Source organism: Gavialis gangeticus, unplaced genomic scaffold (assembly GCF_001723915.1).
Source record: "Gavialis gangeticus isolate Ggan-Ray unplaced genomic scaffold, GavGan_comp1, whole genome shotgun sequence".
In the NCBI taxonomy this organism is placed as follows: Eukaryota; Metazoa; Chordata; order Crocodylia; family Gavialidae; genus Gavialis; species Gavialis gangeticus.
In genome coordinates, this window is record NW_017729022.1 from 84699835 (window position 1) to 84708895 (window position 9061).

General features: G+C 46.4%; 1 protein-coding gene across 1 annotated transcript in view; it reads left to right on the top strand.

Annotated features, from left to right (window-relative positions):
• The first annotated feature begins 500 nt into the window (after window positions 1-500).
• Window positions 501-9061, top strand: part of ADIPOR2 (adiponectin receptor 2) — a 92568-nt gene continuing 84007 nt past the window's right edge. The window contains exon 1 of the mRNA XM_019515535.1: window positions 501-540. The gene's annotated coding sequence lies outside the window, so the exon portion shown is untranslated. The remainder of the gene's footprint in view (window positions 541-9061) is intronic.

The following is a 9061-nucleotide window of genomic DNA, read 5'->3' on the forward strand; positions in this document are numbered from 1 at the left end:
TGAGGGTGACTACCCACCCCTCACGGGCGTAGCCATAGCCTCAACTCAGCGCGGGCTCCCCACACGTCAGGAGCGCAGCGCAACCACCCTCCTACACCTGCTCAGCCAGGCTTGAGGCGCGCTCAGAGGACAGAAAAAGCCCGCGCGCACGTCACCAGCTCCCCATAGCCAATCAGAGGGGGCCGGACGCCACGTGACTCAGAACCGGCCGCAGAGAGCGGCGTGATGTCATCCGCGTCAGCTAAGGAAGGCGGAGGACCGGAAAACGCTCCGACTGCTCGCGCCCACTGCGTGCGACAGACGCATGCGCACTACCCCTTGCCGCTCGCGGCGGTCCCGACTACAAGACCCAGCAGCCCCTGGAGAACGGCGCGCGGCGCGCGCCTCCTGACAGACCCGGCCTCCCATTGGCTGCCACGGCCTCGTGCGATGATGACGCTATAGGGTAGGCAGGAGGCAATAAGGGAGGGGGGGCGGGGGCAGGAGCGGTGGCGGCTGCTCCTGCGGCGGCCGGAGGAGACGGGGCGACGGCGGGACCAGGTGAGGGGACACAAGGCACGGCACGTCGCGCGGACCCTCCGGGTGCGGGGGGTAGTGGCTGCGGGGGTCTAGGCGCCCCTCCTCCCCCGCCGCGCCCCAGGGGCCGCGGGTTCGGGGCCGGCTGCCGCCCTCGCCCCTGCAGTGGTCTGGGGGAGGCGGGGAGCACGAGCTGGGCCCCTTTGCCTGAGCAGTCGGCCGGGCGCACCTGTCGCGTCAGACATGGCTGTGCGCCTCACCACCCGTTTTAAAATCCTGTCTGAGCGAGCAGCGCCGGGTTCTTGCTGTCTCTGCTCGGCTGGGCTGGGAGTGGGCTGCGCGGGGCGGGCGAGGTGCCCGCAGACAGGAGCCCGAGGGGTTGGCACCCCCCCTCAAACCAGCGTTTGACACCCCCAAGGGGCGCTGGAAGTGCTCAAAGACACGGGGGTGAGGAAGGTGGCGCCCACCCCGAGAGGGGCTGGTTGGCAGGGTGGCGAAGAGGGGCTGGAGTGCCGCAGGGCTGGGGCCAGGAGCTGTCCTGCTCAGGGGTTGTGGAGAGGACCCCAGCTTCCCTCACGACCCGGTGGGTCACCCTCCCTTGTGAGCAAAGAGTGGCCAGTCTGTGAGAGGTCTTCACTCCCCTTCGTGAGGGAGGCTGGCTGTCTTCCACTCTCCCTCCCTGGCTTGCTGGAGGACCAGTTGCTGTTGGACTTAGATACTTGTGGGTTAAGATCGTGCATAGGGAGTATCTGAAGTTCTGGACTAAAGAGTCTGGGGTGGAGGAAGCTTGTCTGTAGTATCTGGGGGCAGCCACACACCAAGACCTCTGGGCTTGGGCCTGCATGTAGGATGCCTGCCTATGGATTTGGGAATATCTGAAGCCCCAGGGTGAGAAGTCTGGGATAGAGGGTGCTTGCTGTTTGCAGTGCTGTACGTGGTGTTTGGAACGATTGAGTTCTGCCTGCTCAGTCGATACGGGTTTTGCAATGATCAAGTTTTGCTCTGTTGAATGCGATTTGGAATGGATTTGTCTGATTTGACTTGGAACATGAAATATATTATTAAAAAGAAAAAACAAAACTTAGATTCGCATGTCTTGGGGGCTGTTTGACAGCATGTGGCAGCTCAGGCCTAATATATATTATTATTGTTATACTAGAAAGGGATGAGTCCAGGCCTCCCTCTGACACCTGGCACCACCCCCACCATTGCCTCCTGTTCTTCAGCTCCCCCTTATTATAATAATATTATAATAACATAAATTTACATAATCTATTATAGTGTATCACTCATGCATTATTACATGAGCACTGTACACGTATTGCTACTGTAAATGGACCCTATTAAAGTCTTTCAGCTGACCTGCCACCTAAAAGCAGTTAAGGTGCTGTTTTTTACTAACATAGTAATGTTCAGAACCATGTTACTAGTTTGGTGTTGGCTGTTGACTTGTCCTTGTCTAAACTGCTAGATAGTTTCATAGTTGGTAGGGTTGGAAGGGACCTGAACAGATCATCAAGTCTGACCCCCTGCCACGGCAGGAAAGAGTACTGGGGTCAACTGACCCCAGCAAGGTGTTCCTCTAGCCTCCTCTTAAAGACCCCCAGGGTAGGAGCCAGCACCACTTCGCTTGGAAGTTGGTTCCAGATCCTAGCTGCCCTGACAGTGAAGTAGCGCCTCCTGATATCTAGTCTATATCTGCCCTCTGCCAGTGGGGTGACTGTTATTTCTAGTCACTCCTGGTAGTGCTTGGGGGAACAGGGACTCCCCCAATGCCTGCTGGTCCCCTCTGACTAGTTTGTAACAGGCCACTAGATCCCCCCTCAGCCTTCTCTTGTGGAGGCTGAACAGGTTCAGGTCCCATAGCCTCACCTCGTAGGGCCTGCCCTGCTGCCCCCTGATCATGCGAGTGGCCCTCCTCTGGACCCTCTCCATGTTGTCCACATCCCTCTTGAAGCGCGGCGCCCAGAACTGGAGGTAGTACTCCGGCTGCAGCCTGATCAGTGTCGCATAGAGGGGGAGGATCACCTCCTTGGATCTGCTCGAGATGCATCTGTGGATGCATGACAAGGTATGATTGGCCTTCCTGACCACGTCCCCACACTGTTGGAGTCATTATTGATGCCAAGATGAACATGGGCCAAGATCCTTTTCTGCCTCTGCACTATTCTATTAAGTCAAAGTACAGGCCCGCCTTATACAAGTACTTAGTTTAAGGTGCACTTATAAATAGTTTGGAGTCAGGCAGGACAAAAAACTACCTCTGGTTTCTATTAGTTACACCTGTACAAAGCTATACAATATGGCATCTCCTTTTACACCAATTTACACTTTCTATTTACACTAGTGTACACTTGCCTTTCTAGCCCACCCCAAATAAGATAAATACTCCCACAGAACTAGCCATTTTGAAGTTTAGGAACATTTGGAGTTGGCATCATTTCCATTGATACTGCTGGCTTAAGTGACAAAGATAAACTTTGTTTAAAGAAATCAGTGACTTAAATAATTAGCAATTGGTCGAACGTAGACAAAAAATTGCTGTGTTTGGCCTGATTCGTTGGTAGGCAGATTTGCTAAACAGGTCTTGATCTCAGCTAATGATGTAAAGGGTAAAAGCTCCACATCCCACAAACAGTCCCTGCTCATCCAGGTTTCCAAGCTGACTTCTGAGTGTAGCTGCTCAGTTATTATCTTGTAAAAGGGAGGAATTAATGTCCAGCATGCTCTTAGTTGAGAATTTTAAGGTGAGTTCTTTGTACACAGTCTGACTTTTGGTAACCGAATCTATCTCATGGCAAATAGATGATACATCTTAAAATGAGACGTTTCTTATTGTCAGAGTCACTTTTTTCCTTTTCTTTTTTTAAGTACACTAGTAACATTTGTTGCTTGCTGGCTAACAATATGCCTATTCTAGGACCACTAGGATGCACTTGCATGATTGGCAAAATTAGTCTTGTACCTTTTAGACTCATGAGGACTGATCTGAAAAAGGAATACTAGATGTTGTTCAGCTTCTCCTCAATACAGCTGCACTATGAGTAGTGGTGGTGCTAGCGTAGGCCAGTAACATAAAAACTTACCCAATGTCCAACTTCTTTACAGTGGGTAAAAAGGATGGTGAGTCAAAATGGGCCTCTAGAAGCCTGTATTTGCACAGGTACTAGAGCTGCTGTTACACTCTGAAGCAGTAGTGGAGGGAGCATAATACTTGGCACCATATTGTCATGAGTTTGCATGTGGGGATAAGGATGTGGAATTTTGGTGATCTTGCTTCTTTCCAGTAGATATGAAACCTACAAAGCATTTCCAACAAAAATATAAAACCTTGGAATATTAATGGCTCTCGTTTGCTTTTTTTTTTTGTTTTTGTTTTTTAAAAGGCATTTTAAGCATATATGGTTGTATGTCTGTGCTGTCTCAGAATGATGTGAAACAAGCAGATTTGTTTGCATCATGGGGAAACCCTTGTTTCTTGTCAAAGAACCTTTGTCAGAAAGCTTTCAGGCTTTGCTTTAAGTAATTGTAATGTAACCAATAAATGAAATGATTAAGTAAAAACAGGATTACAAACAGAAAGACTAATGTTCCAGGTTTGAGAGCATGGATTTGGAGTCCCTAGGTGGCCTTTTTGGTAGTAACACAAGTGTAGGAAGCTGAGGCCATTGCGTAAGGGAATGCAATAGCTTGGTAGTGGTTATGAAAGCTCTTTAGCTGGATGTTTGGTGGAAAACCTGTGTCACTTTAGTTGCAGGGACTGGCTCTAACTCTGACTTCCTGGACCAGGCATGGGTCTTAGTTGAGTATGGACACTTCATCTTGCAGCAAAATGTGGACAAGTTTGTGTCATGCTGGGCTTATTCAGGGGCATTGTGCAAGGTGGCAGACAGATGGCTAGTCCTAAATGTGTAATTCCCTTGAAGTGTGGTGGGGGAATGGGGTTTCAGTTACTGGTGATACAGATATTTTGTTCCTGATGGGGTTGCGGGATGGGGGGTCACTCTTGCAATTTTCACGTCTTTTTTTTTTTTTTATAATAAAGGCTTTAAAGTTTCTCTTGCATGTAATTATGTGGCCTTGGCAAACAAGACCTATAAATAGGTAAATTTGGAAAAAGGGTCAAAGTTAGGTGGCCAAAAATTTGTTAGTTCTTGGCTACCTGTTTTTGTGGTTTGTTGGTCCCTCAAATGCCAATTTCAAAAAATGTTTGTATTATGCTAGCGAAGTGTGATGCAGTGTTTTTCCTGACACTTGGGTCACAAAACTGGGCCACAGCAGAAACTTGCCAAGATAAATACTGACTAGACATGCCACCTGCATGACCTGACATAAAATTAAATGTTCATCTTATCCTGTCAGCATGAACTGGGTTAAGCTCCAAGGTTTACTGTGAAAGCACAGAGCCTGGCAAAAACTTCTTTGTAAATGTAAGTCACTAGTGTGGTGATTCTCAACCAGGGTGCCATGTGGCAGACACGATTCATGAGGTAAACCCAGAGGTTTCAAATGGGATTCTATAGTATTAACAGAAAATTCTGACCTGCAGTGGTCTTTCTGAGTTCTTTGCAACAGAAGAATTGGTCTTTTTTTTTCTTACTGTAGTCAGAAAATAAGTGAGAACTAAGACCTGCCACATTCTGAGGGGTTCCTTGAGTTTTTAAAAAGGTTGAGAACCACCAATTCTCTTGCCTTGCGAGGTAGCAGTTGGTGCGTGAGGTGCTGTTTCTTTTGACAAATAGTTTCCTCTACTGAGATAAGATTACTATAAGAGGTGATGAATAACTGACTTAACCAGGCAGGCACTGGTAGTATTGAGGACCTCAAAGCTTATGGGGCCACTGTCAACACAATAGTTTTCTCTTAACAGGTGTTAAGTCAAAACAGAAATCTAATTTATAAGTCAGTTGTACTTCCTGGTTTTTGAACACACATGTGGTGCTGTTTTGTTTTAGGTTTCCAACACCACATGGAATGGTATAAAACCTTCACTATTTTTTATTGAATTGTTTGAGTTGGGGAGAAATGATGAGGAGTGGAAGGGAGCATTCTCCCTTTCTCCCCATCTAAATCTTAGCTTCTAGATTGCTTGATTTTTCTCTTAAAACTGCTTGAGTAGGAACTGTCTGATATAGGAATGAAATAATTGAGCAGATTTAGATGCTGTATGTATGTGGCATTTCCTGTAATAGTTCTTATCTCCTACAGTTTGTGTGTTTAGCCCTTTTGTAACAGAGTGTTCCTCATGAAAGAGAATTGGCTTTCCATTTTTCCAACCGGTCAAGATTCTCCAATGGGCTGAGTTCAAGACTGCTCAAGAAAAAAACATTGAAAATGTTTGTTTGTTTGTGAATCCATGATGCTGACTGATAATGGGGATCACTTGTTTTTAAAGCTGTAGATCACTCGCATAAAAACGTCTTTGCACCGGTAGGTTGGCATGTGTTATATTAGCATAGAGAAATTTGCCGTAGCATTCAAATAGTTTTCAGTGGCCATGAAACCTAATGGAGTCCTCTGGGAATGTGCAAGCTGCTGTAACTCTCTATTAGCAAAGTTAATCAAGCCCTGTGAGAATGGAAGGTAGTCAGGAAATGCTAACGAGGTAAGGAAGTTTTGAGGCAGCAAGAACAACTGAAGCCAGCTAATGGCTACCTTTACCTAGTGCCAAACAGGAGAGCATATGGTTGAGTTGAAGTAATGGACTGAAAGAAACCCAGCTGCTTGCTGTATTATGCCGTAATCAGAAATCATGGTATCAATTAATCAATCTTATATTCCTCAGCTGGAGGGAAAAAAAAGTGCTTTAGATGATGTTGGTAGGTGATTGTGGCTTCATGTTGGCCAGTAAGATTTGGGGATGGAGAGGCACACTTAAATTCTAGGGAGTCTTGAAGCTATTTGGCAATGTAGAGTTTTTCATGGTATTAAAACAGTATTTGAGTGAATTAGTTCATAATCAAATCTATATACCTTTAAAAGGCTATTGTTGTGTCATGGTAACTATTCTAAATGCATTGAAGCATCTTCTGCCACAACATATTACAGAAAACTCTGCTTCCAATGTTTCCCCTCACTATTTTTCCAGTGAAAAATACTGTATATAAAGCAATGGATATTCACACTTGCATGTCCTAATATTGGACTGTGATAAGGATGTCTTGCATAATCTTAGTTTTTTTGCAAGGTTTTTTTAAATAAGCCAGGCAAAAATCTACTTATCACTTTTACCACATAGAACAACATGCCCAACCATCTTGTCTCAGTGCAGCCATGCACACCTTTGCCCATGCATACAAGCATGGGTATACTTGCTTTCTTCTGCATATAACAAATTCATGCATGTTCTCTTTTTTTTCCCACCTCAGAACTGAATTTTGCACTATTCTCCCTTTGCTGACCAGCTAATCAGATTTGTCCTTTAGTATCTCCTCCAAACTTACCTGTGCTCTGCCTGGACTTGGCACTGACTCTTTACAATGGGCTGAATTGTTTAGTTTTTCCTACATGGAAAATATTTCACTACTGCTCTATTTAGGACAGAGAATGCTTGAAGGTAAGGCCACTTGTATTACCCATTGACTCCTCAGATGGGTGTTAGGAGTCTGGTATTTTCTGTTCTCCTTGCTGGATCTGTGAGGAAAAGCTGCCTTATTGCTCTGGAAGAGCAGGATTGGGTAGGTTTTCTTGATGGTGTCGTGTGTTCGTTTTTTCTTTTGTTAAAACAACAATATTAGTAGGCTAATGCTGTCATCCAGCTGTTTTATATCTGGATATCTATTTATTGCTGGGATAGAATATTAAAAAAAAACCTGTTGTGATCTTGCACTCAACATGAACAGTAAACGTGCCTGTTCTTACATTTGTAGGACTATAGCCATTTACATCTGTGGCTTAGGCATAAGATACTTAGGCTTGACACAACTCAGTTTTTATTTCTATAACTTTGAGGCCTAAAATTAATGCTTATTCTTAAGTTGTTCTTTTGATTTTATTGATAATACATATACATACCTATATATCTAAATTTAAATTTTCAGGATTGCATGAAATTAGGGGTATGGGAGGCAGACAATTTAGTAATGACAGTATACTGTTCAAAGTGCTATAAAATTGCATGTTAAAACATATAAAAGTGAATACCTGCTTTAAATCATTCTGTTCATTCATCAGGAAAGAGCTGGGTGGGCAGGGACCAGAAGAGGAAGGCAGCAGCACTCTGGAGCTCTGGGAACATGGGGAGAGACTGTGGCCCTTTAAGGGGTAAGCCCTGACTGGTGGGCACCAGCAGAAGGGTGACCTGGTCCCTTGATGGCCACAGCCTTCAACCCCTCCAGGCAGCACAGGGGCAGTGACTGGGCCCTGGGGTAAACCCCATGTACCCTGCCCCAGGCATGCTGCTTCTCCCTGTGTTCCCATAGTTCCCGGCTGGGCCTGGCCCAGCCACTGCTCCTGTGCTGTCTAGAGGGGCAAGAGACCATCACTGTCAAGGGGCCAGGTCACTCCTCTGCTGGTGCCCACCAGGAGGGGCTTGTTCCCTAAAGGAGAGTGGGAAACTGCTTCCCATCCCAGACTGACTGGGAGGCTGCTGCCTCTCCCCATGGTCCCAGAGCCCCTGCCTGGCCCCATCCCTGCGTGACTGGGGCAGGGGCCAAACTCCTGTTGAGCCCCGATCACACGGGCTGGCCCAGGCTTGCCAGGAGTTTGGTGTTTGATCCCTGGCTGGGACCTGGGAAGAGTGAGCAACCAGCAGCGCTGGGATCCTAGCTGCCCACAGCCCCACCAACATGGCACCCAGTTCCTGCAGCAGCAGCCCAAGTTGCTGCCAGAGGAACGATGCACAGATGGCACAGCCAGAGCTCCCCCCTGCCCCACCTGCAGCACAGCCACCACGCGTGTGTGTGTGTGTGTGTGTGTGTGTGATTTCCTTATCCCTATTGCGGATTTATTTTTTACGTCTCCTTTCAATAAATTTTAGTGATTACCGATGGGGGTATTTTTCTGTTAGTCTGTGAGTGACAAGAGAAATCTATGTGTACGATTAAGCTTGGCAATATTCAGTTTTTTTTAAAAGATACTGTCTGATAATGAGGCACTCCCTTGACTCATTCTATCTTGCATAATTTTGATATTTCTTGCAATCCTGATGTTTTTACATGAAGGGGCATGTCTTTGTGTTTTGCCGCCTGTACATTAAAGTTTTAGGATAGGGTGTGGGGTAACTTCCAGTAATGTTAGACCCACACTGCTTCTTGCTGTCTGCTTTTTGAAAGTAATCCTGCAAATCATGGATCTTCCTATGAAAATGAATGCAGTCTTCAAAGCTAGGGGACAGGAAGAGGCATGTGCACTTCTTAGGGTAACTCTTAGTTTTGTGAATCTAATGCCAATAAAGATTAGATTTTGCTAATCTGTAAGGGCAATTAGTTTAGAAAGCAGTGCAAAACATGGGTTAAGCCCAGGGGCAGGCAGTTATTTTGGGCGGAGGGCTGCTTACTGAGTTTTGGCAAGCCATTGAGGGCCGCATGATAGGCAGCCGGGGCAG